The 27,608-nt window shown below is 27.9% G+C and overlaps 1 protein-coding gene across 1 annotated transcript in view; it reads right to left on the reverse strand.

Annotated features, from left to right (window-relative positions):
• LOC112682076 (vasodilator-stimulated phosphoprotein-like) overlaps window positions 1-26,892 on the reverse strand; it is a 67,694-nt gene extending 40,802 nt beyond the window's left edge. Inside the window, exon 1 of the mRNA XM_025552580.1 lies at window positions 26,187-26,892. The gene's annotated coding sequence lies outside the window, so the exon portion shown is untranslated. The remainder of the gene's footprint in view (window positions 1-26,186) is intronic.
• Between the last annotated feature and the right edge of the window lie 716 nt (window positions 26,893-27,608).

The following is a 27,608-nucleotide window of genomic DNA, read 5'->3' on the forward strand; positions in this document are numbered from 1 at the left end:
TGTGACGTAGAACCTAAGTACTTATTAAAAAAAAAAAAAAATAATAATAAAAATGTAAATATAAACAGAACAAAAATTATTCCATCTGTCGAATCATCCTGGGTCACCTGTATATATCACTGATATTGATCGGAGAGCTTTTATGTATGTGCTGGTTCATTGTGTTCTATTAAAACCGATTGGTTATAAACGATGTGTTTTTGTTTGTTGTACTCGACTTACGATAGTGCTCATAATATTATATTTTCAACTGAGATGTTCATCAAAACAATTTGAATTCGAAATAATTTTCTGGAATGCAGACTTTTCGTTTTCTAATCAAACAAATAATGTATGTGACTAAAACATATTAAGTAGACTCAAAGCACTTGATATTGCATTTAAGATGAACCCACTAATGTCTGACAGTATTCTTTTCGATCCGTGAAAAGTGACGGTTATAATACTTTACGTCAGGCACACCGAACTGCATCTGATATGATTTTCGACTCATGAATAAAATAACAAAAAATTTTATTTTAATCACTGGAATCGTATTGATACCGTTATAATTCCTAGGTCCGCATTGGCACCGCGGTTCGAAGATGAGTGAAGATTTCAATCGCCGGTCGCAACGACATCGCAATCATTATTATTCTTATTACCAACAACATTGATGTTAAGCAGTGCGGTCCGGTTCTACTAACAAAACAGTGGTCGACGGCGAACGGTATATACGTAGTTATATTAGAAACACTGTTTGCGCAACGTCGACTCAACAATCGCATAAGTAAATCGTTTGGCGTGTTGGCCAAATAAAATGCACAGTATGGTCACCGTACACGCGTACATGGTGGATATATTATAATATTGTGCGGTGCCGATTCGATGAAAAATATAAATATTAACAGGTACGTGACAAAAGTATTTCAAACGTGAGAACATTTGTCGTTTATTATTTTTTTTCTGCGCGTATGCTAGGTGATTTGGTTGAATTGCTGCAGATCTTAACGTTTATTAAAACAAAAAATATACATATATATAAATTGCGGAAAAACCAAAAAAAAATATATATATATACCAATATATTTATACACCCGAACACAGCGTACTAAGCACTTATATTGATATTGTGTGATATGTCATTTGAATAACCAGAGTTTGTTAGGTACTCGAGAGCAAAATAAAACGATATCAAATAATCTATTAAAAAACAATAATTTTAAAACTTTATCTCGGAATTATATTTACACGAATGTTCTATAAAAAAAAAAAAAAAAAAACTAAAAGCAAAGTTACAGCCAATTTCGTTCATTTTTAATATTTTAATAAAACAGCACATTTTTAACCAAAACTCACTTAGTTTTTTTTTATTTGAATTTAATCCTCGAGTTTAAGTCAGTTAATTTTTTGTTTGTTTTTCATAATTGTATGTAACCCAATTAAATATTTGATTTCTAAATAAATCACAATTTTTCCGAACGATTCTAGTAAGTCTGTTACCACCACTCAGTAAATTAATCTATTACAATCACACAGGATTATATAAGGCAAAGACATGGAATTTATAAGCCATCCATATAATAATTTATGATTTATTTCAATCAAATGAGAATAATAACAAAAAAGTGGATTTGTAATTATTTTCAATATACTGTATATTAAAAAAACGATAAACACAATTATTTTTAGACATATTTATTTGATTATATGACTAAAGTCTGTGATGATTTAATTAATTATTTTTACTTCTTCTGCCTTCATAATGCCCTATATTTTTGAGGGCATAACACAGTATACAGGGTACAATTCAACGTATTTTGGGACTATGAACTACGATTTTTGCTCAAGATCTCGAAACTTCGATTATGCACTGCTATACAAAGACAATCATAATATATAAAAACATTATAATTTAAATTATTTTTAATATTTATAATTTATTGGAACCACGTTATAGCGACCTAGTTTCATTTATAGTTTTTAATGAGATGGCATATTTTAAATCCCACTGTTTGATAAATATGATAACACTTCGAAAGTTCGAGCTTATATGATGTGTTAATTAATTATCTATCTCGTGATACGGTTTTAATATCTAATCAAACATAAATGACCATTGAGATTCGAATAATTGACGGCTTCCTATTATGTGTCATCGACCCGTGTCAACCATCATTACTCACGTAATGTACGTCTAGAATAATATATTGCTTTGAAGTACTTATACACTTGTGAGGCGTTATGTGAAGAAAAATTGGAATTTATTTTCAACTGAAAGTAATGAAAATCAATTTATAGTTGCACACTCAAACGCTGCTGCAGAGTGTTGTTTGGTTATCATCCAGTAATGGATAATCACAATCAATACAATATTATGTAATATCGGTCTGTCCTAAATTAATATTCAACAAACTTACTTTTTTATGAATCCGGTTCTACTATAAGACATATTTTTTATTATATTTCAATCGCGGAATATTGAACCAAACTATACGACTTGGCCAATCAGTAGCGTAATTAGGAATTTGGTTTTGAGGGGGGGATTATAGGTCTTAGTAAAATCTGTCACCTTATACAGTAAACCCCCCCCACCAGAACAACATTTTTAATAATTTTAATTTTAATAATAATAATAATTATAATAATAGTAATCGTAATAATAATAATAATAATGATAATAATCATATTATCACAATATAATAAATAAAAAAAATTTTGGGGAGGATCCATCCCCCTAATCTCCCCTAATTACACCCCTATGTCCAATCAGCCAGTGCTGGTGGAAATTTAATTAATGCGCGCAGAAGTAAAATATTGAATAAGTGGATATTAAAAATGGTAAAACATTTATGGATTTTATTATTTTAACCATGATATATACAACAGTGTTTAATTAAACGGAAATAAACTAGCTTGGCATGATTTACCGGAATAGTTTTTTAAATTTTAAACGTTTGTAAAAAAATATACGCATACCGAATTTGAAAATCTGAAAGTTATTTTATTATTTATGATTATTTACTAAAAAAATTTCTAAACTTCATTAATATATTACCTTTTGTTAACGTTATCAACTGTCGATCAAATTATAAATAACTGAAATATATTAATGAACTTCTTTGCATTAAGTGAATAAACATAATAATATACGAATATATGAATGAATATTTTAAGTTTTGTTAAGTTTAAGTCTCATTTAAATTATTTTGGTAAAAAACCGTTAATAATTAGACCAAGTAATTTGATTAAAGTATCGTCTATTTTTCCAACCATCTAATAATCGATTAAAAAATTTGAATAAGCAATACCTATTTTAATCGTCACCTACAATAATAGAAACTATTTCCTAAAATGTTTCTGTTCAAGAAGTACATCGGAATCATATTCTGAAGTTCTTCAGGATAAAAGATATACTAAGAGTTTTAATTACTATTCAACATAATTGCGTTTTGTTTTTCATTATTATCGAAAAAATATATAATATATTGACAACGAATCTGAGTGCTAACATAGGGATTTATTTTCTTTTTGAGTTCTGACTGTCCGTATAAAGCGTATAATGCATATAACAAGGCAATTGTTGTTTCTCGACCATACGCAACCGAAGGAGAAAAAAATCGAATCCATCGTTTTAGACGTTTAGCCCGTTTAGGAACGATCCGAGATAATTCAACAAGTGCCGTCGTATTGTTTTAAAATCTGAATCGGACGATGCGAACGATCGTCTTGCATAAACTAGTTTATCGCATAATGATCGATTACCAAACGAATAGGTATTTTCATAAAACAACACTGCGTGAACACAGTACACAATAATGATGGTGCTAAGTATGGATGTGTGTAGGTAGATCACCTTCATGGACATTTTCAATAACGTGTCGGAGCTCAAACACACAATTGTGATAGCAGGATAGATGTCATAACGACACTCACCTGACGCAATTTATCGCCCATAAGAAAAAAAATCCTACGTGAATTATTATGTACGTACACGCTGCAACATTATTACATCGATCGAATCATAATTCACGGTGAAAATATTATTATTATTTTTTTTTTTTTGTATTTTCTATTGAACGGTATTATTGAACATACCGTTGGGCTCTGTGTGACACGAAAACATCGTTTCGCTGTAATACTTGTACGTATGTATTGTTTTTTGACTGAACTTCGCGTTTTACTGTTGTTATAATATATCTAATATGTTTATTTATCTGACAAAATATATTATATGTTGAACAACATAATCTTGTCGTATTTGTAAATGGTATTCCAAATTTACAAACAACATTGATTTTTCAATTGACAACAGTCAGATTTTGTTTAGACTAACTAAGTAGATATTTATCTTAATTTTCTTGTCCCAAAGGCTTCAGTAAACAAGAAAACGAAACGATTGTTCTTGTTTTTTGCAAACATATTACTACTCTTTAATATACAAAATAGATGAACAATGAATACATTTTTTTTTTATTTGTGTAAATATAAATATAAGCATTTTATAATATTCGTGTACATAAAAAACATATTGGTAGTAAATATTTTGACTAAAACATGTACCTACAAGGTTGAGATTGTTTTCGTCTTAAAATCGCATATAAGGCTGGTAACACACTAGCGTTATTTTACGGCGCCACATTTTACTGCATGTAACGGGCGGTTAGTAACACAAACACGACTACTATTATCAACGATAAATAACTAATTGTCCGACTGTCGCGCGATTATTATGGCCAATGTGAGGCCACTCATTTAATTCAGTGCATATTAACAGAAAATACCTATCGCGCGGTAATTTTAACGCACGGTAAAGTCAAGGTGCACGCGACAGTTTTCGAAATATCGCGCCGTAATTTTACTGTGCGACACCCGTGTGTTGTGCTCTATTCATTCTAATGTACTTTAACAAAACGCGCAGTAAAATTACGGCGCGGTAAAAATATCGCACGGTAAAATAACGCTAGTGTGTTGCCAGTCTAATTTGTACGAAGTCATATGATTTATATCGACTTATAATAAATTAAGGGTATATTTTTAAATCAATAAAACAAAAATCCCCAAAACATCCATCACTATGATTTCAAAAATAGTTTTGTTTTCAATTTTACTATCGAATGGCGTAATATATTTGGATACCATAAAGTCATATTCTTATTCTTAATTCTTATACATTGTATCCGTGAAATAAACACGTTTCCTTACCTCCCATCTGCCGTGCGTCGATTGATGTCAGTTAAAAATATACGTATGTACTTATTGAAATTAACTTGGTCGGGTACGAGTCACCACACACAAACACGCGCACACACTCATACTACGAGAAAAGAAGCAGTTACCTACAGCGGAAACCCAATCGAAGGTAAACGTGTTATTTAAATACGCAAATACTAATATATACATAAATAAAATGTTACGTATTATTACTCACTGTACAGATCTATTCCCATCTGATTTACGTTGGATATAACACGTGATGTTTTTCACATTTAGCACGTCCGCCACATACACTTTCTGTATTTACAAATCTAGTTAAAAAATTTTCGAGGAATAGTTTCTGTGATTAAAAAATGTAAGTGAAAATTTTTCATAATAATGTGTCCACGGATTTGAAATATAATGTAACTATGAACAATTTTAAACCTGATATACAGGTATGGTATATGTATACATATAATTGTTTAATATATTTTAATAATTAGAAAAGTGTAATAGTAGGCTTGCGAGGTGAACTTTTTACATTCACGAGACAACAACATATAATGGACCATTATAACTATTTACCTTAAGCAGACTTTAGTAACGTACAAAACAACACTCGAAATATCAACTTAAAGTATAATATAACAAAATAAACTTTACCTACAATATAAAATTAAATGTAAAATAGTATTAACAATGCACAAAGGTTTGTTAAAATCATTTAAATTAGCTTCCTGTAGCCGGTAAATGGAAACTAATTTAATAAATTAGTCGATAGTCAACAGTAGATGAGGTTAAAATTACATCAAAAGGATATTGAGCGACGGCTTTGATAAAAAAAATGTAAAAAAAACATTTATTTTGAGTTACAAGAAGTATTGAAAAAGGCATTTTTATTAAGTATACAAATAATGAGGGAATATTATAAACCATATAGAAGTATTTCTTTAATTCTAACCCTTTTTAATACAATTTCGTTTTTATACTCCTAACATATTAATTATTTGAGATTTCTTATTATAAAAGTTAAAATTTATTATTATTAATTTTCACATTGTTGATTAATTTTATAAACTAAATTATTTTCCAACATTATTCCAATATACCTATTAGCTAATTAATTCCAATGCGATAACACATTTTTATAATTTGAAAAATATATTTTTTTTTACTTCAGTAAATATTAATACTAAATACTATATGTTGTTCCTATATATTACAACTGCTGGTATTTTGATATTAATACACATAATATATAATAATAATATATATTTATTCTCAATTACATCAGCCGAATACTTATTTTTCAGTATATATATATATATATTTATGTTACCAGAAATATGGATAATTCAGGTATTTTGTAAAATGCCTAGGTATTATGCAAATTGCTGACCCATTTTAGGCAATGTAAATAAAACATTTTGTTATATGTTATATTACATTAAGATTCTTATATGTATTATACATTATTACTCATGTTACAGACAAAATTTAATTTTTATTTATTATTATATTATTACTATTATATAAATATACTATTTATTTATTATAACATGTAGAAAAGTGACATGGTAAATACACTTTTTATTTTGACACTTGGAATTGAAACACATTTTAAAAATCCTTGGCCAATTCTTATGGATTTAATTTCCAATCAATTCATTATACTTTTCGTCAGATAAAAACTAGTAGCCAAATTTTTAAAAACATTTTGTAGTTTGTTATAAAAATTTTACTTTATATAAATCATATCCATAGTTGAACACCATAAGGAGACACGAAAATTACGAGAAAAATGACGATATTGTAATAAAATTATTAGTACGTACAATATTGTACCTCAGAAATCCTATAACTTTTAACAGAAGACGGTTCGTTTAATACTGTGTTCAAAATGTATCAAACCTATCGACCATTGAAAAATGTGATTTTGACTTTAAAAATATATGATAAATATTATGGTCAGTGAAAACGCTTTAGAAAACGAACAAAACGTCGAAAACACGTTCCTCGAATGTAGTATCAACAAACATTGATCGATATCGGTCCTGTACGTGGAGGGCCTATTACATTGCATGTATACTATACGCAATGACCGTACATGTAACAAATAGACGACTGTCGGAAAACCTGTCTATCGGCTTCAATCAAAAACGCATCATTTCGGTAAAACGACACGTCGAGTGATGTTAACCGTTAGTGCTCGTAATAATATTATGGCGAACACTGTGAAGATCAATCGAAAACGCAATAAAATTACGGCGATATTAAATGCTCCGCGAACCGGTGGTAATATTTATTACAGCCGGTGTTGCGCAAAGCGTAAAATTCGTTTCAACGATAAAAGTTATGCCAAAGTTCAAAGGGATGAAAAAATAAACGGAAACCAGAAATACTTTTTCGTAAGTAATGTTGGTGTATGTTGTAAGTATGGTGATTCGTTTTTATTTGCAAAAATTTGTCTATAATTCGAACTTGTTCGAATTTTCAGTAAAATAATATAACGTCTTACAATTTCTCCGGGAGTCCGCAATCCCTTTGTTACGAATGGATGACACTGAAGGACCAATAAAATTACTTTGTAGACCTATATGAGTAAATACTAAGTTATAAAATAGCTGGTATAAAATTCTGATCCGATTAGTTTCAGTGTTAGTCCATAGTAGTGTTCAGCGTGCTTATTGATGGGAGGATAAAGGGTAAATTCATGGTTTTTTTTTATTTTTTTTATTATAAATACGAATATTATGAAAATTGATTAATAAATAAAATTTGCATTGATTATTTAGAGTATAATTTAAATATAAAGGTCAGATTAAACATACGATTATTATCCATATTTTATTCAATGGAGAAAACAATAACTCGCGGTATCTCCTAAATACTGGTCGGAGAGATATTTTTCAGGTGTTATTTGTATACATTTGAAAAAAAATAATTAATTATTTCATTTGAAAAACAGATCCAGAGAGAAGATCGACGAAGAAAAATACTTGGCACTTCATACTTCATCAAGTATTTCATCTTCAATTATAATTTTACATATATATTAATAACTATAACAATGAAATAATAATAATAATTTATTTATTGTTATAAAATAAAAATTATTATTTCAATTATTTCGTTATTTTTATTAAATATGTATAGAAAGTATTATAATAATACAAAATTATTGTAAACTTAGTTCGAAGACTGAAATTATTAATTATCTATTGTCTCCATATATATAACTGGAATGATATAACTTAACTGGAATCGATAACCCGATAGTCGGATCTCTCGTTTATTTACTATACGCTGTGATCGTGTACCTAGGCTTGCAATAAAAATACACGTTTATACAAGTATAAGTTTTTCTTATTCTGAAAATCAGAATATATTCATTCAATAGCGTTATTGTGTGCTCGTTCAAATTGCCAAAGGATTCTTGTGAACTTGCAAACTTATACATACATAATATACATATTATGCAAGACGTTGGGATACCTTTACTATATTATATTTTATTTTTTATAACTTCTTTCGTATGATAATATTGATTTCGACATATTATGCTTCACTAAAAATATAAAAAAAGGATATTTTACTTTTAAATATTTTTGTGATAAAGTACAATATATGCCATAAATATGTCTATAATAGATATCAGTACTTTTCGGTTATCCTACCACTACTCGCCGGTGACCTAATAGCTTTAAATAATATATCGTCAACATACTTTTTCTCCTTGTGACTTCGGATTTGAGACTGTTCGATTTAAATTTCCTTCCCCACGTAATTTGAATTCAGAATATTTATAACTGTATACAAATATATAAGATAGCTATCCTATATGATATTATTTACAAATTTATTGAATAACGTATTAAAATATTCAAGTGGGTTTGGGATTTAAATACCAAACAAATAATCATAAATATAACTCTGTAAACCGATAAAATCGGCTACACATGTCCATTATGTTCAACGGATGTGAAGGTTGATGCTAAATGGAGCGACAAAAAATTGTATGAACTTTTTGGGTTTGAAATGAGGTTGAATTATATGGTTACCGTTGGATTGAGTCAAGAACGTTTTTATACGTATTTGAAGAACGCATTTTCTAGTTTAGTTTTTTCTCAGTGTATAACGTAAAAACATTCGTTTAAACATGATGTAATAATCACACAATAATATGTATCTGTAGTGCAATTTTGTCATCAGTTATTTATTTGTTTCTTTATGATTTCATTTGATTTTATCAAATTAATTAACGTATAAACTAGCATATAGACTATCATATAAACTAATAAATTTACTAAATTACATTTCTATTCAAATTTGAATTAATTTAATTGGATAATCGTAATTAAAATATTATTTTAAAATTAATACAATTGTACATAGTACATCTGAATAGAATTGTATATGATAGATAAAATATAATTTTTACACTCTGTTAAACGAAGAAAGAGTCATTCGATTCAGTCCATATAAACCTATGGTTTACGGATATAAGACCGGAGTGTGAAAAACAAACCACTATTATTATAAGAATTATAATGTAATAATAGTTATGTTGCCACAAAGAAACTGCTAAAAAATTAGTGAGTCAAAACGGATTAAAGCCTAGCTGACCTATAAAAAATTTATTCGTTTTCACACCTTTAAAACCAGCAAACACTTTTATCCAATACTTACTTACAGCTGCAAAAATGTATATCGTTATGAACCAGAAGTATTTTAGCACATTATACTACTAAAAATACTTAGTTATAGAACGTGACATTAAAGTAAATATTATATCAACATTCAACGTTAATATATTTTTGATATTAAATGTTATGGTTTTTAGAATTCATTACAAAAAAAAAAAAAATTATCGCAGTGTAAAATTATTATATAGATCATCAAAAGGTTCTTTAGAACATATTTCGCACTGAACCTGGTGAAATGTCATCTAGGTATCGTCGAATTTTTACAATATAATTATGAAATCAGGTGTGTAGTATTGATTTATATAAGTTTCGATTTTATCCCGACGTATTTTAAAAAAATAACAGTTTACTACTGTGACACGTTTTGCATCCAGAGCCACGGTGGAAAGCCAGGGATTGCTGTTTGGAGCCTTGCCATAATGTATAAGCCATTGTACTAGATTGTTTAATTTAACACCATGCTGAAAATTATACGTAAGTCTGGCCCAAGCACAAATAAAATTCAATAAAATATAATAATTATAATATATGAACATAACGTTAACTATTCTACATTTTATGTACTTAAATGAATAAGGGTTTGAATAAAATATCAGTCGTTAGTTATTCAGAAATAATATAGAAAATAAACATGAAGTATTAATGAGCGTATTAATATATTTAAATAGTATGCAAGGGCGTCGCGAGGGGGTGCAATTGGGTGCAATTGCACCCCCCTGGCTTCTCAAAAAAAAAAAAAAAAAATTAATGGTACCTATTGAAAATATTTTATCTTGCATAGGTAATCTATTATAATATTTATTTTACATCATTATCTATTTAAAATTATAATACTTATTTTACATAATAATTATTGTTTACCTATTATAAATTATAATATTTATTTTTTAAATAATAGGTAACTGTAAACGCCTAGGTTTTTTTCAATATAAAGGACATGCCAGTTGTCACAAGTATATTCAATTTATAAATCAGTCACTTTAATCACATGCGATAAGCTTAAGAGTTGTCAATCATTATCGGATTTTCTAATCGTAGCCAATACCCCTTATTCCTTTGTATCCGACGAATAAACAAAAATAACTTTGTATCGACATATAATTTGAAAAAATATTTCTACGTTTTTCAACTAAAATAAATTAAACATTATTTGAAAATCAGCGTATACTATGCACGATGCACCCCCCTGTCAAAATTCCTGGCGGCGCCCTTGTCAGTATGTGTTAAATTGTATAATATCTACGTACACGGTGTACATAATTATTTTACAAGAAGACCAAATCAACTCATACTAAACAAACTGATGGTTTACTACAGTATACACCAGCATAATTATAAAATATTTCTCGTTTCATTTTATATTTTTATACGAACTTGTGTAATTTAAATTAATTAGGTACTAATTCATTTTTCTCGCATACCCTTGGGCGAATTTTCGCTAAATATTATATTTTAATTATGACTTTATCTATTCAAATACATTTATTTAAATGGAACCTAATGTTTTAGCAAGTACATTTGCATTAGTTTAGAAGAACTGTCAAAACAATCATGTTTAATAATTTATATACTATAGTAATATAATTAATAATATTGTTATTTTTAAGTTATGAGCTTATAATGATAAATGGCAATGATTATTTTGAAATAAAAAATATATATAAAATAAATATATTATTTTCAAATATGTTATTAGTGTACGGTACTCTCATAGTTTCGTAATACAAGTAACGTAATTATAACATTTTCAATTAACCCTATAGTATAAAAAACTAAGACCTACAAAAAAAAAACATGGATAAACTAATATGTTAGTATTAGTTTTTACTAAATATTATGCTATACTTAGCATTAGAAAAGCATAATTAGGCTTTATATCAATTGCGCCGAAAATCGCAGGTAAAGAAAGAAAAATGTTGGGATGGAAAAAAGGTATACATTTATTGCGCCGGTATAAAAAGGGTATAATTTATATGTACACATCTATTGTGCCGATCGATATTCGAGTTAATACATTTTGTGACTACTTCATTGATACATATATTGATGAAAATGCAACTTTTCCCTCGTATCTTTGGTCATCATGTAACATATCAGGCGAAAGAACAATAGATGCCTATGAGGCATTTCACTCAGTGTTAAGGAAATATTTTTATTCACCCCATCCAAATATTTTTGTTTTTTATGAAGTTTTAAAAATAATGTAACGCAACAATCATAATAAGTATTCAATTAGTTATCACAAATATACCAAACTCTAAATTTATGACAAAAAAATAAATAGTAAAATAGAAATAACTAATTTTAATATTAGACTTAAGAACTTTTCAAAAATGTGTAGGTTAGGTTAGTGTAAATATATATATATATATATATATATATCTCTCGGGGTGGGTAACTAGCGGCTCGCGAGCTTTTTTTTTATCTGGCCCGTACTATATTTTAAAATTACATCATTAAATGTCTAAATGCCATATGTATTTATAAGTATAGCTTTCAACTATAGATGTTCGTACCAAAAAATTTAACTAAATCAGTTTCTTCGTATCATTCTTATCGTGCTGTTGCGTGTGTTGAATTTATTATTTCCATGTATATAAATGCTAATTAAAATTCATATTTCGAATGACCTTTTTTTTTTTTTTATGCTCTGGCCCGCTAGATTTTAATTTTCTAAAAATTGGCTCTCTAGTAACTTTTAGTTAACAATCCCTGATATATATTATAATACTAGTGTAAATACCAAGTATGTAAAATGACAAGTTTGATTTTGATTTTAATTTTTGTTTTTAGCCATTATGATTTTTACTTGTACTGTATATTTATACCTGCCCAAAAGTTGTATACCTATTAAATACACCCTTTTTATACCGGCGCAAAAGATGTATACCTTTTTAATATACCCTTTTTATACCGGTGCAATAGATGTATACTATACAGCTAATGTCCCAAATGCGGCGCAATTGACGAATACCGCATAATTAGTATCTTTATTAAAATTCCTTTAGTATCCATCCTTTATTGCACAATATATATGATAATATATATATATGTGTGTGTGTATATGTGTATATACGTTTGTGTGTATATGTGTGTGTGTGGGCGCGCCGCGTACATAGTTTACCCATTTATTATACAACTCAGCGAATACTTAATTATTCCAGAATTTGTAAACGATATATGTTTATTAAAAATTGAGTTATTACTATGCAGTATACAAATCCGTCATAACTAGTTCCAGAAATGCACCAGTAGACAAAAAATATTGGACTATTTTGTAAGGACATGGTAAATAGTTAAATTGTTTTTATGTTCACAAATGTTGACTTTTCAAATAGTACTATAACAATCCCGTCATTATATGCTGTTAGTGATATCGTTATCACACGGTATTATAAAATTTTAGTAGTAATGCATTCACAGCTTATATTTACTCTAAATAAAATCATTTCGCTCACCAAATTACGGATTTAATCCTCTTAGCGAAATCGTCTCCTATGTAAGTAGTTCAAAAAGGATTTGTGCCAATATCGTGATAAGCTTTAAACTAATAGACATATGGTATTGACCGATTTTTCCTGATCTCAATGTGATTACGGTCAAGACGGACTCGATTCTGTTGAATATCGTTGGTTATAAAAATTCTGCATGAAAATATTGTTTGGGATATATGTGTTGGCCGGGACCATAAGTTGCACTGAGCCAGGTCGACGGCCGTACACTATGTTACATAATATACCAAGTGATTTTAAAATTGTCCAGGAAGTCCTGAAATTTCCGGGTCATTAGATGAAACAAACACGAATTTATAAAGGAAAAGTCTAGAAAATGTTCGAATCTAATTGTCAAATACGTAATAATAGATTCAGTTGATTATACTGAAGCTGCAAGTAAAAAACAATAAATCGCGTCTGAATATCACGAAATAATTAATTTATACGTTGAATACGTTTAATTTAAATACATACATTTAGGATTGCCTTGAATAAGTGGTTATTTAACATAAATGAAGATTTATTTTAAACGTAAAATGTCAGTTATTTTTGTGATATTTTTTTTATGCATAAAATAATAGTAAATTTGACAATATTTTTAATATCTCTCTCTCTCTCTCTCTCTCTCTCTCTTTCTCTCATTCTTTATGTCTATTTTTATATTATTATCTTCACATACTAATCAAGCTAATATAAAATTATTTTATAATGAACAAACAATTTAACGGTTACTACTAAAAGTTATTAATTTATTATATAATCATGCAGTTATATAAATGTGTACGCATTTTTCCTTTTTTTTTATTTTTGTCTGTTTAGTTTCTCAAAAGCTCAGCTTCAAATAATCAAGTGACAAAAAATGTTATGTTGTTGATTCCTTCAAAAAAAATATTTTAAACTAAAAAATAAAAAAATTTATAAAACTATGACATTTAACTAAAACTAAGTCTTATTTATCAACAACTTCTTTTTTAATAATTAGGATTTAATAATCCTACAGCTAAAAAAAATTAACAAAAATTTTAATTTTGTTGATGAATTGATAGATGTCGAATATTATACTGTTTAAAATTAAGTATATAATTTGAAAAACATTGAATGATAAGGATTGTGCCATGTAATTTATTTTATTCAATATGTTACATTCATTCGAGGTTATTCAAATTTCAAAAAGTTTTTAGTAATATTATCAAAGAACATGTAAATCGTAGTTTGGGTTATTATTTTTAGTTAAAATTCAGTAAGTTAATACTTAATGGCTGTGATATTATTAAAACATTACATATAAATGTATTTTGACGAAAACAAATATCATTGTAATAAAACATAGACATTTTATAAAAACAGAAAATACTTTTAATTACTGGTATATGAATACAATATATATTTAATGTAATTAAATTTAAGATGTTATAAACATATGGGTATACACAATTTTAATCATATATTTATATGCTTGCTTACATACTATATATATTTATATACTTATACTTACTTACTTACTATAGGTAAGTGTTATGACTTAATAATTTGAAAAATATTTGAGTTTGAAAAATTACGATTAAAAGTAGCTTCTTTGAGCTCCGTTCAAAATAATTTTTGTTGTGACAAACTAATGTACAAACTACCTACTAATATTTTCAAACATAAAATAATAATAATGTAAAATGCATTATAGATTATTTTGTGGCCTAACAATCGAAGCGAAACCGATACTTCTCACTTCATCACCCGTTCATTGTTTTGCACTATTCACTATATTAAATTATTATTTGATTTTGCATATACGCGTACTATTATTTTTGTACTATAAATTTGATAGTCCAATAAAATAAAAAACGTATTTCCGTTCGGATGATAATAATATGCAAATGAAATATCCCATGACAATAACTCATAGAGGTTGTAAATAAATATTATGCCTACACATATCAGTTATTTATTTATACTTAATCGTCTTGGACGCGTGTCGGTTAATTGATGCACTTGAAAATAACCTTTCGAAACATCGATTAATGCGTTACAGATTTTAAATTGATTTTAAAACATTTTTTTTTTTAAATTGTACTTTTATTTTTTTTTATACTAATAAAAGTGATATTTTGTGGCGGGATCGTAGACCTTGAGGTCATTTCAACCTTCAATCTATTGAAATTAACTGTGTTACCAATATTGTAAGTATTTTTTAATATTGTATTTAAACACAAGTGACAGTAATAATAAGTAAAAAAAAACGATGCCTAGTTGCCAATTAATTCGTTAGTAAAATTCTGGGTTCATATAAACTTGTTTATTATTTACATTTATAAATCCAGTAATTAGAATCGTATTTTAGTAGTATTGATACATAATTCATAAATACAGTTATAAAATTGTACGAGTCAAATTCAACAAAGCTGGAAAAAATATTTGAAGCCAATAGCATTATAGTAAAAATTAGTTTTCCAGTTGAATTAAAAAAAAAATAAAAAAAATATTCTATTAGAAGGAAAAAAATCAAAAGTACATAATACTAATTTCAAATTATTGACAATAAAATCAAATCCTTGAGCACATTTAAAATTTATCCGCTGTCTACACAATTAAAATTTCGATTGAAAACCGGATTTGGAAAAATACTTGCTAAAGTTTATTTACGTATTTGATGTATAAATCAAGTTAACCATAATCGATGGCCAACTCTTTCATTAAATTAAAATATCAATTAATAATGTATTTAAAGTGTACAACCGGATGAGTATCGAGTCAGACATAAACAAATATATTATACTATGTAAATGAATCGAGAAAGTAAGACCCTGCTGATCTATATTATACGAAACGTAGACTATATATACGTATAAGTTGATATTGTGAACTGCGTTTTATGTTAATTGTATGTAGGTATAATATTAATCAATTGGAGTACATTGATAAATAATAACAAATTCGATGAATTGAATTTACTTAATATGCATAACATTTCGTGAAAATACGAGTTTTATATATATATTTTTTTTAATCAATTACTCGTACTTTCGATAACTTCATTCAAAATTATATAAGTTATAAAATCAAAATTTAGGCCAAGTGGATATAAGTTACTGGTAGGTATACATGTAGCTGTTTAGAGAACAGTTTAAATGTGACAAGTGTAGAATGTAGGCCTTGTGTAATATATTATACCAATTTACAAGTACATAATTGAATTGAAATGATATACATGTGTGATATAGATACTTCATGTTGTCCATGTACAATATACACATACATAAATGTATACATGTATTATATACGTACTCATACACATACATATAGAATTTATCACGATGGATTTATTCGTTCGTAGTACTATTTGAATACATACAATGGTACTAGCAGTCTTGAATCGTCTAATTACAAAATTGTAATGATAAAATAAATATTGCGTAGAATACTAAAAATCAAAACAGTCGGATAAACACGGAATATACAACGGATATCGAAGTAGTACTCTTTGATGTATGTTAATTTCAGTTCGTATATTTTTGAAACAACCAATAATTCCATTCCATGATTTCGAGATATGATCAATGATCTACGATGTTGATAACAATTAGGAATCAATTACAGAATTAATATTTTTAACCCTGCAGATGATATAGATGGTCTAAATTCTAAACAATCTTCATATTTGTTTAAGATACAATCATACAAATATTATTGATTGTACGTTTATAGTACAAAATAATTAAACAAAATCCATATGATGACTTATGTTTATTATTGATAGAACTACCCGGGTAGTGTACGTCATAGCAGTACTAGTCACGGCAGTGTACTGACACTGCATCTACCTTTGAAATCACATTAATTGTTTCAATAATTTTTAAATATAATATTTAGGTACTGATTATATTACTCTATTTAATTTATACGCATTTGTTCGGATTTAAATAATTATTTTCATTAGTACGACAACAGTGATATTTTCATTTTAAATGAATTCGCTTTTTCTAGCCGCAACCAGGGGTGAATTGGCCTGGCGGGACACCAGGACGAATCCCGGTGGCCCGTTACAATAATAAATTAAATGGCCTAATAATATTTTAGAAATTAAAAATATAGTATTACGATATTTTAATTGATAGAATTGGGAAATCTAGTGAAGTTATGAAAAAAAACCTAATTATGTAAAAAATGAATTACTTTTAGAGTTAATTTTAATATATAAGTATTATATTAAAATATGCACACTGTATCTATAAAAAAAAATTTTTTATATATATATCATGTGTAATTTTATATATCTACATAAAACGTTGAAAATATTGTTTAAATAATAAAGGTTTTTTATCATTATTGTTATTTTTGCATACTTATAAATAAGGCTCGGAAGTTGTGGCATTTGCATGTTTTTTTGCATCATTGAATTCATTGCTAAGTGAGTTAAAAATTCATTCCAAGACACTACGAAAAACATATCAAAAATTTTTAGCGCATATTTTTGCATACTTAGTAATTTTTAGATTTTAGAGTATATATCTTGATTTTACATTTTTTAGAACATATTTTATGATTTTTGAAGATTCAGTATGAAAATTCGAAAAATAAAAAAATAAATACAATCATATTAAAAGAATACTCATGATATTATTGTACCGTATTTTTCAAATTTCCATTTAACATTATAAACAATGATTTTCCCCTATTGATTAATATAAAATATATTCATATATATATTTATAAATTATAATTATAGCTAGCTTTATCTAAAATAAAGTACTATACAAATATCAAATAGAGGAACAGCTGCTATCGAAATACAATGATTTTCTATAAATACTTTTCTAGGAAAATAACTCGATTATTGAACATTCTACAAGTGCATTTTTTTTTATTCAAGAAACATTTTTAATGCTATTTTATTATTATTATTATTTTAAATTATGATTAAAAATTAAAAATCAGAATTATTTTTATTACTTTACTTTTTCTATATTTATAATTTTATAAAATATTTGTGCAAATGAAAATTTTGTGTACAAAAATAAAATATAAGTGCATATTTTTAGAGAATATTTGTACATTTTTAAGAGCATAAGTGCATGCATATTTAGTACTTTTTAAGTTCATTAAGTTCCGAGTCCTATTTATGACCAAATCATTGGTTCCCTGTTAATTTTTGGCCTGGCGAAAAAAAAATCCCGGACTGAAATATTAACCCAGTCCGTCCCTGGCCGCAACACTGATTTATTATAAAAAATACCCGGAGGAGAAATCGACATGTGTTCTAAATATAGCCGGGCCGCAATAATGCACATCAAAGATTAAACTTTAAAAGCAGAACGCAACTTATTTACTATCTTTTTATCATGTAAAACTGTTAAGTTGATATTTTATTCTATTATATAATACGAGAAATTCTGTACAAATTAAAAATAATTCTGCAAACGTCTTTACGGTGTACGACATAAGTGTACAAGCATATAATATGCTTATGGTAGTGCATTGATGATAAGATTGATTTAGATTTGATTTGAAAAGCGCAAACGCTTTATTTACACATAGGCGTAAACACATAAACGCGATCTTATATAGGCATTGTACGCGAATTATCTGGATATAGAACGTACGATACGACAATGCGGCATACATCATAAGCGTATGGGATGAATTTATTACTGGCTTATTAACGCTTTCCTAATAGCAATAGAAACAATAACCAAGATATAGTGACAAAACGATTCTGATAATGATATAAGATCGAAAATGTATTACTTTTAACTATTGCGCACCATTATAATACACGTATCTTTATGACCAAGAAAGAAAAAAAAATGTGCCATAGTAAAAGTGAACACGGTAAAAAACGCAAACACGTTTTGAAAAATTTAGAGGACACGACAGTACAATTTGCTGTTTCTGTAGCCATACCTTATGAAGTTATAAATAACAACGTATCGAAATTCTATTTTGAAATCTACTTCTATATTAACTTGAAAATCTTATATTAACTTTGGACTTAGTATGTATAAGTATATATTCGTACATTATAATATATTATAAATATTTATCATGTAGCTTATAACAAAATTACGTGATCTAAGAACTCTTTAGTTTTTTTTTTACGAAAATAATTTTTTTATTTTCTGTTTTATGTAAAACGTAGATAAATGTTAATGATTTTCCATAAAATTAGATTTGTATTTTTAATACTCACAGAAAGTCGTTATAAATTACATACCAAACAGAGTCGTTTTTCTGTAGTTTAATACATCAATCCTTATCTAACAATAACTTGAAAGTTTGAACTTCATATTACTATATTTCTATTATGTTGAGTGGAAAATTACAGACACACGGATATCATTTGAGCCATCCTTCCGAGTATAAACTTATTTCATTCAAAGTTTTATATTTAATAATTACACCAACATATTACCTACGATATGATTGTAGAATAGTATTAACGATTTTGATTTAACACAACAAAAAGACAGAGTTTCAGGTGTGAAAAAAACCATAAATACACTTAAGATACGCTAAGTTACAATATATATTAGATTCATTACTATTATCAAATACCAAAGTTGGGCATTAATGAGTTAAAGATTGAAAGTTAAGTTAATTTAATTAATTTATACGAGTTGTCAACTTCTTTTTTGTGTATTAGTCTTATATCAGCAAGCTATTTTGAAATTAATTGAATTGAAATTATGTTTAAAGAAAATAGTGTACGTTTAACTTGTAAGAAAAACTAAATTAAGTTAATTGCCAAGCGTATTTTAATTTAGCTACTTATTCTTTTTATTTTAACTGAACTATTATTAAACTGAAAACCTTATTGCCAACCTTGTCAAACATGAATATTAAAATATATTATTAATATTTTACTCACGCACCTCTAAATTAATTCTTTTTAATCACTTACAATCAACACAATTAGTGACATTGACTCAAACGTACATCATATTATCATTTAACGTCTCCACTTATACATTCGAAAAGGATAATGCCATTTTGTTTAATTTTATTTTCCGCTTTGTTAGTTATACAATTCAATCCATGAGAATAGTATAAATTCCACGGTATTTTTGTTAAATTGTTTAATCAAACTGAGGAATTGTGAAGATTTCATAAAATAAAATATTTCACGTACTGAGAATCTATGGTATAATGATATTTTTACGCTTACAATTAATCAATTTTAATTTAATTTAATTTTTAAAATTAATCAATTCCTATAAATCAATTGCTCAGACAATTTAAAACAAATAAATACAAAATAATCAAGATAAAATTATTTTGTAACATAATAGGCGATCGAAAAAAAACTGTGATAACGAGTTCTAACAAGGAAGTCGAAGCAAAATTTTCTTTTAAACATAATTTTAGATTACAATGTAATAGAATCGTTAGTTAAGTTATTTTTATTATAAATGCATTGATATGACAATTCAATTGATATGAAATTCAATTTTTATATAATATTACATTTTTCAAAAAAATTATTTCTGAACATTGACTAACTAAATGATAATCATTATTCGTAGGTTTAAAAATATAGTCTAGGCGTTTAATTAATCGAAAATTGTCTTTAACGGGTGCATATTATATTTTATCCGTATAAAATTAAATAGTAATATATTTAGTATCAAATCATAAACTCTGCATTTAAGAAGAATACGTAATGTGTTTTTGAGTATATAATACATAAAACAAATTGATATTCTATTCACGGAAAACATAAAAAATACGTTTCCTGTTTAACTAAGTGTTATTGTATTAAAAAACAAATTATTCAATTCAATAAAATCATAAACTAAATATTATCTACTAGCTCGAATTGTTATAAAATAAATTGGCTTCCACGAGATAAATAACTATTTGTGTAATTATAAACTATATGTCTATCGATTATTTTTAATTTTTCTATAACAGACCAGCGAAGAAAATCGGACATTTGTTATTCCATAAGATAGAAATTCATTGTGATTAACATACGTCTAAAAACAATATATTATTCAACTTGATGAACAACCAGTATTGTCGACTGCACATTGGCAATGTATTATTATTAGTGCAATGTTCTGAATGTGAAATTGGCTTCAACGTTGTAACGTTATTTATTTTTTTTTTGACTCCGAAAGGAAGGTATATCAGTTATACAACGATGTGACGGTTTACATTTTTATTTTTTTAAGAAAACACATTTTCAGAGCATCGAATTAAATGCATTAAAGTTTCCTCGATCATTCTGCCGGAAAATCGATACTTAAAGACTCGTGAATTTTTCTCAATGGTTGTATAAAATGTTCATTAAAAGTTTGAATCGAGAACACAAAATACGAGGTATTAACTACAAGTTGGTATTTTATTTAACTTATATTTATTTAGATAACATTTATACACAGCTCTTGGTACTTCAATAATTTCAGCACACTGCTTATCACGTCCGTATAGACTTCGTACATAAACGAATACTATATAATATATATCTACCTACGCTGTACAACAGCTAATAGATATATTTTTTAATCTTTACCAGGAGTTTATGATTTCTGCGAACTTTAGACACTAAAAATTTTAAAAATGACCTACATTTTTCTAATTAACAGCATAATTGTTTTCAGATCTATAATTATAATTCAACACCATCCCGTACATTCCGGGGTCTGACAAAAGTGTTCAATATCGAGTGTTTCGATCGTTCAGTCTATACTTTTTGTAATATGCGAATAGCATTTTCATTTAATTTTACTTCTAGATGATATCGTAATGGGTATAAGTCTTCAATCAATACATAGTTGTGTTGTCTCAGTTTGAGATACAAACCTCGGTGCGTCGTTCTTTTAACGTCCTATTCGAGAATAAAAATTATTATTACTTTTTACTACACTGAACATTTAATTAATGTAGCAACTTTTATTCGCCCAACGAATAATTTAAAATTTAAAACGGTTTTTCCAGCTCTATTCATGTGAAACTTGTATAATCAAAACTTACATTTCTCTACAAATTTTTTAAAGCTGACTTATGATAATTGTACTTATTTTCGTTCGATTTATAAACAGCATGCTTCAATAAGAAATGATTACAAATTTCTTTAAGTCAAATGTTTTTCTTTTTTAATTTGCGGCACGACTTTTTTGATTAGACCTTAGATTTACGTATTCACTCAATCTGACTCTGAGTATATTATGTGTACCAACGTCTATTCCAAAAGTAATAATAATATATTCGTTTGTCAATTGACAAGAAATATGCTATTTAACGTGTCTAAATATCTATAAGAGTAGTAGGAAAAATGCTATTCAATTAGAGTCAACATTTTAGACGATACATTAGGACTAATTACATTAATTTTACAAGATTACAGAGTTAATATATAAAATATTAAAAATCCATTTAATATTTAAACATTCATAAATTAATATTACGTAAACAATATTAATAACACTTCTTACGAAATATGATATAAAAATATATACAATTATTACGAAATATGATTTAAATGTATATTGAGATTATTTATCGTCGAATGTAGTCAGGAATTTTTGTTTTTAACAATGTACTTAATAATAATAATTTTACATTATTAAAAAAACATCACACTTATTGTTACTTATATTGTCCACTTTCGTTGTAATTTTTTTCATTAAGACATTTATAATGTGATAAAGCTATTTTCGAAAGAGTAAAAAGAATGAAATATTTTAATATAGCATGTATGAATTATTAATATAGGGATTGAAATTTAATTTACTAAAATATAATAAAACTTTTTAAATTGTTAGTGTAAATAACATTTTATTAATATTTAAACTACACATTTTGAAAGTTTTATGAACATATTATTAATATACACTTAGTACCTATAAATAATACATAACAAATTACTTTTATTTTCATTTTCTAAGTCCTTGTAAAATTACCTAATTGTAAGGAATTCTTTTATATTAAAAATTATAAATATTTTTTAATTAATTTTCCACGCAAGATTCACAATAAAAATTATGATAACGATTTTCGTTTTATTTAAAATTCGATATTTTCCAAATTTAAGAAAAGTGTTAAAAATCTAGATTACACTTTTAATTTAAGTTCTCTTTATCAAATTTTGGTTACAAATTGTGAATGCGATAGTACTTTAATGTTAGCCTAAATTTAACAATGAAGTATAAATTTAAACATCTGTCAAAAATGCTAATAAAACTATGCTCACAATTATAAAAATAAATTATGAGTAACTATTATAAATTAGAATTAGTTTAGAACTGGAAAGAATTTTCATAAAATATTACCGAGGTATAAATAAGAACATAATTTATAATAAGAAAGTATATTAAATATTTTTTCATTTTATCAATTTATATAACAAAGATCTTTGAAGAAATTGACATTGCACTGTTGCCCACTAGAATTAAATATTCGAGAATATTTCATTAAATTAAAAGTTTACAAAAATTTCTATAAGATTTCAATTGAATCACGCCAAATGCAAACATTTTTCAGGGCGATTCAATAACAAAGAATTTTTTTTTTAAAACTATTTAGAATGTGAAATTTGATTTTTAATTATATGTGAATATATAACAGAAAAAAATATAGATTATATAATAATTTATTGATTTATATATTTTAATGGGATAAGGTATATACATAAAAAATATTAGTTCAGCAGCTTATTTATTATTAGATATGCAAAAAAACTGAAAACAAAACTAAACTATATTTAATTAAAAGTATGTTACTAACTTATTCTAACTAAAAATTCTGTCAAATTTCAGAGAAATTTTAATCATTAATTATATTTTTTAGATTAATTAAGTTATTTTAAAATTAAAAATGCATAAGATTTGAATATTATACAACATTTATGTTTGTAACTAATACATTTCTATAGGTATTGTAGTTTTTATATGAAGGTATTTAAAATTTAAAATATTTTCTTAAGTATAAAGTGTAACAATTAATAAGAACTGAGTTATATAATAATGAAATATTTACACATAAAAATGCTTTAAAAAAAAAAAATTTCAAAATAACATAAGAAAAAGAAAAAGAAAAAAGTTTTCTTAGATTAACATTTATTTTCCTTATATCGTCAGTTATTTTTTTCTTTATTGCTAGAACAAAATTATTGTATTTAGATAAATAAATCATAATAAAAATTACAACCAAAATTATAATCAAACAATAATAATGATGTTTTAACTTAAGGCAGAAATAATTAAACCAATGAGTTTAGTCAAGAACTTAAAAAAACAAAAATTAGAGTGTATACTAATTAATATAATATTATATTATCAAAGTTAATGTAAATATGATATGTATTACGCAGCATTTAAGAATTTCTTCACAAAGTACCAATTGAAATAAAAACAATTCTTCATGGAAAATAAGAGATGCAACTAACTAAATACTCGTACATTATATTTTGGTTTCTGATTTCAAAATTAAGATGATCAATTTAACAGATGACGTATTTATTGCGAGCACAAACCAATTAGAATAATTGTCTTATTTTTAAATTAATTATATAGATGGCTGCTAAAATAAGTAAATCACCTGCAACACCGTACATGCAAATAAGGTCAAATTAAACAGTTTTCACGCCCAAACATATTATGCTATTGCATCTGCTTGTATTACAAGCACTCAACCGTTCCGTGTCTGATCCCTTTCTACCGGAAAAAACATTTTACGAGACATCGCGCTGCGCGAACAACGATTGGTGTTAAATAAAATCTAACAGAAGTCTCCAGTAAAAAAGATAAATAGGAAAATGAAAACTTATTCCTCGGTACCTGATTGCGAAGGATTACAAGGGAAAAAAAAATAAGTTGTGTTCGATCGTGTTTCGGGCTCTTATGACTTTATTGAAACACGAACCAGAGTTAAAACTAAGTTTGATTGTTTATAACATATACTCATATATATATAAATATATAACTTTGTAGAGACGTTGTAATATAAAAAATGAGAAACATTTCTAAACATTAAAAAAATGAACGCTCAATTATAAAGTTCAAGTACAATAATTAGAGGTACCTACCGGAGCATTGAATAGGTATACTTGACTCATCACGTCAAAAATTTAGTATCCCTACGTCTGCGATTAGTAAACGACTATAATTGTTGAACTAAATTTTCAAACAATCAAATCATTATTAGATATGTGTTTACAAACCAAGCGGATTTGTATAAAATCAACTCGAGTATCCGGTTAGATCGATGTTAATTGTGTTTTTCGATACATTTCTCTCAAACAGTGTATGATGTATTAACATTTTATAAACACGGTGGGTACCGGTTAGCTACTGATTAAATGTTATTTTATTATAACATGACGATGCCTATAATAACAATATATCGCTACCTATTTCGTCTGACGCGGAAAGAGAAAGAGTGGGTGAGAGAAAGAGACGTTATTTTGGTACTTGTAATACAATTCTAAAACGTCGGTTTTGTTTGAAAACGAGTGGGTAAACAACAGAAAAATTATATAATACAACATTTTTGTCGACAACACGTGTGTGCTGATAAAATTAGATTATAACTACGATATGTAAGCGTATACGACATAGTCATATATTGCTAAAGCGTGTCGCGGTGGAATCGTGTTGATAAATCTAAAAAATCTAAGTCGTACTGCACAGTTAGATGTTACATATTTTACAATGTAGTTGAAGTGTCACAATTGACGTGTCGGTCGAGTGGACGTGCGTTTGTTCATCTCGATGATCAATAATCGATGACCAATCGGACGTGGAGAAAAAACTGGGATTTTCCCAGTATTATTATTGCAACATATTACACGCATAACATAGTATATTGTACTCACTAAACGTGTCTCGAGCTTTTGTTCAATTAAACGTTTCGCGTGATCGACACCGGCGGCAATTCAAACGTCCAACAGTCTTCAGCTATCCGCGAGTACGGTATGCAATCGCCACTGTTCGTCCACGAAAGCCGATATTTTCCCGGTGCGGTTGCAGCAGTGTAACCGGTCCTATGACGCGGGTCGACCAAACGACGAGTGCAAAAGCGCGCGTATACGTACCGGGCTGCAAGATTATTTGCGGCGCACCGTTTTCGCCAAAAAAAAACGTCGGTTTTCGGGTTCGCGAGAGAGTAATACAAAATAGAAACCCAGAGTTCTGTCCGTTCTTCCGTTAACTCCGCGACTCGATACGGCCGAGCGAAACGAGCGAGTTTTCGGGTTCCGGGGAGGGTGCAGAAAGAATTCCGACGAAATCGACGAAGCGTACAACGTCGACGACTACGATAGGAAAAAAAAAAAAAAAAACAATAAACGCGCGCGATTAATATAAAACCGTAATGCAATCGAATTCGGTAACGACGGTACGACGACGGCGCGCGACGCCCGGCGACTATACGGTACGTCGACGACGACGACGGTAAAACGACAACGGGCGAGATGACACACGGTTGTGGAAGAGCGGCTTGCGCACGGCGCGCGCAGTGACGACGTGACGGCAATGTGGTCAACCGATTGAAAAGACCCGCCGCCGCTGAAAACCACCCCGCCAAATCCGATCGCGACGTCTCTCCGCCGCCGCCGCCGCCGCTACTCTAGCCTACCTTGGAACGCGCGCACACGCTACGTGTATATTATTTTGCCTAGCGTGTACGCGTGCGAGTGTGTGTGTGTGTGTGTGTGTGTGTGTGTGTGTGTGTGTGTGTCTGTGTCTGTGTGTATGTGTGTGTATGTGTGTGTTAGGCTTCAGTATAAACAAAAACACACCGGCGGCGACGAGTGACGACGACGGAGAACCTACAAAAATCGTATAAACAATATTATTATATACATTATACATAGGTACACACCTATACCGTACCTGTGTACATGTAAATGTTTATATATATTGAGGTACGGTTTTATTATTTTACGGGGGATAGATATTTTATATAAATATATATGTATATATTAATTAATGTGCGGTTATTATATCGTAAGGACAATGCTGCATAAAGGTGGATGGATAGCAGGTAGGTGCATATATATTTTATTATCAGTGTTATGACCGCGTCGTTAAAGTAACAGCGTCATTTGCATACGTACGAGTACGTGTGTAGCCGAGTCGCGGTAACTCGAACCGTGCTCCTTAGAACTTCGAATGGCGTACGTACACCTTTAAACAATGGATTAGCTTGTAACCTCAACTTTTGCTCATTTCCTGCCGGTACTCGATTTATCGGTACACCGCTGAGAATTAAAATTTGATCGCCGAATTCGATAATG

Source organism: Sipha flava, unplaced genomic scaffold, assembly GCF_003268045.1.
Source record: "Sipha flava isolate LNK unplaced genomic scaffold, YSA_version1 0_pilon_pilon, whole genome shotgun sequence".
NCBI classification, from domain to species: domain Eukaryota; kingdom Metazoa; phylum Arthropoda; class Insecta; order Hemiptera; family Aphididae; genus Sipha; species Sipha flava.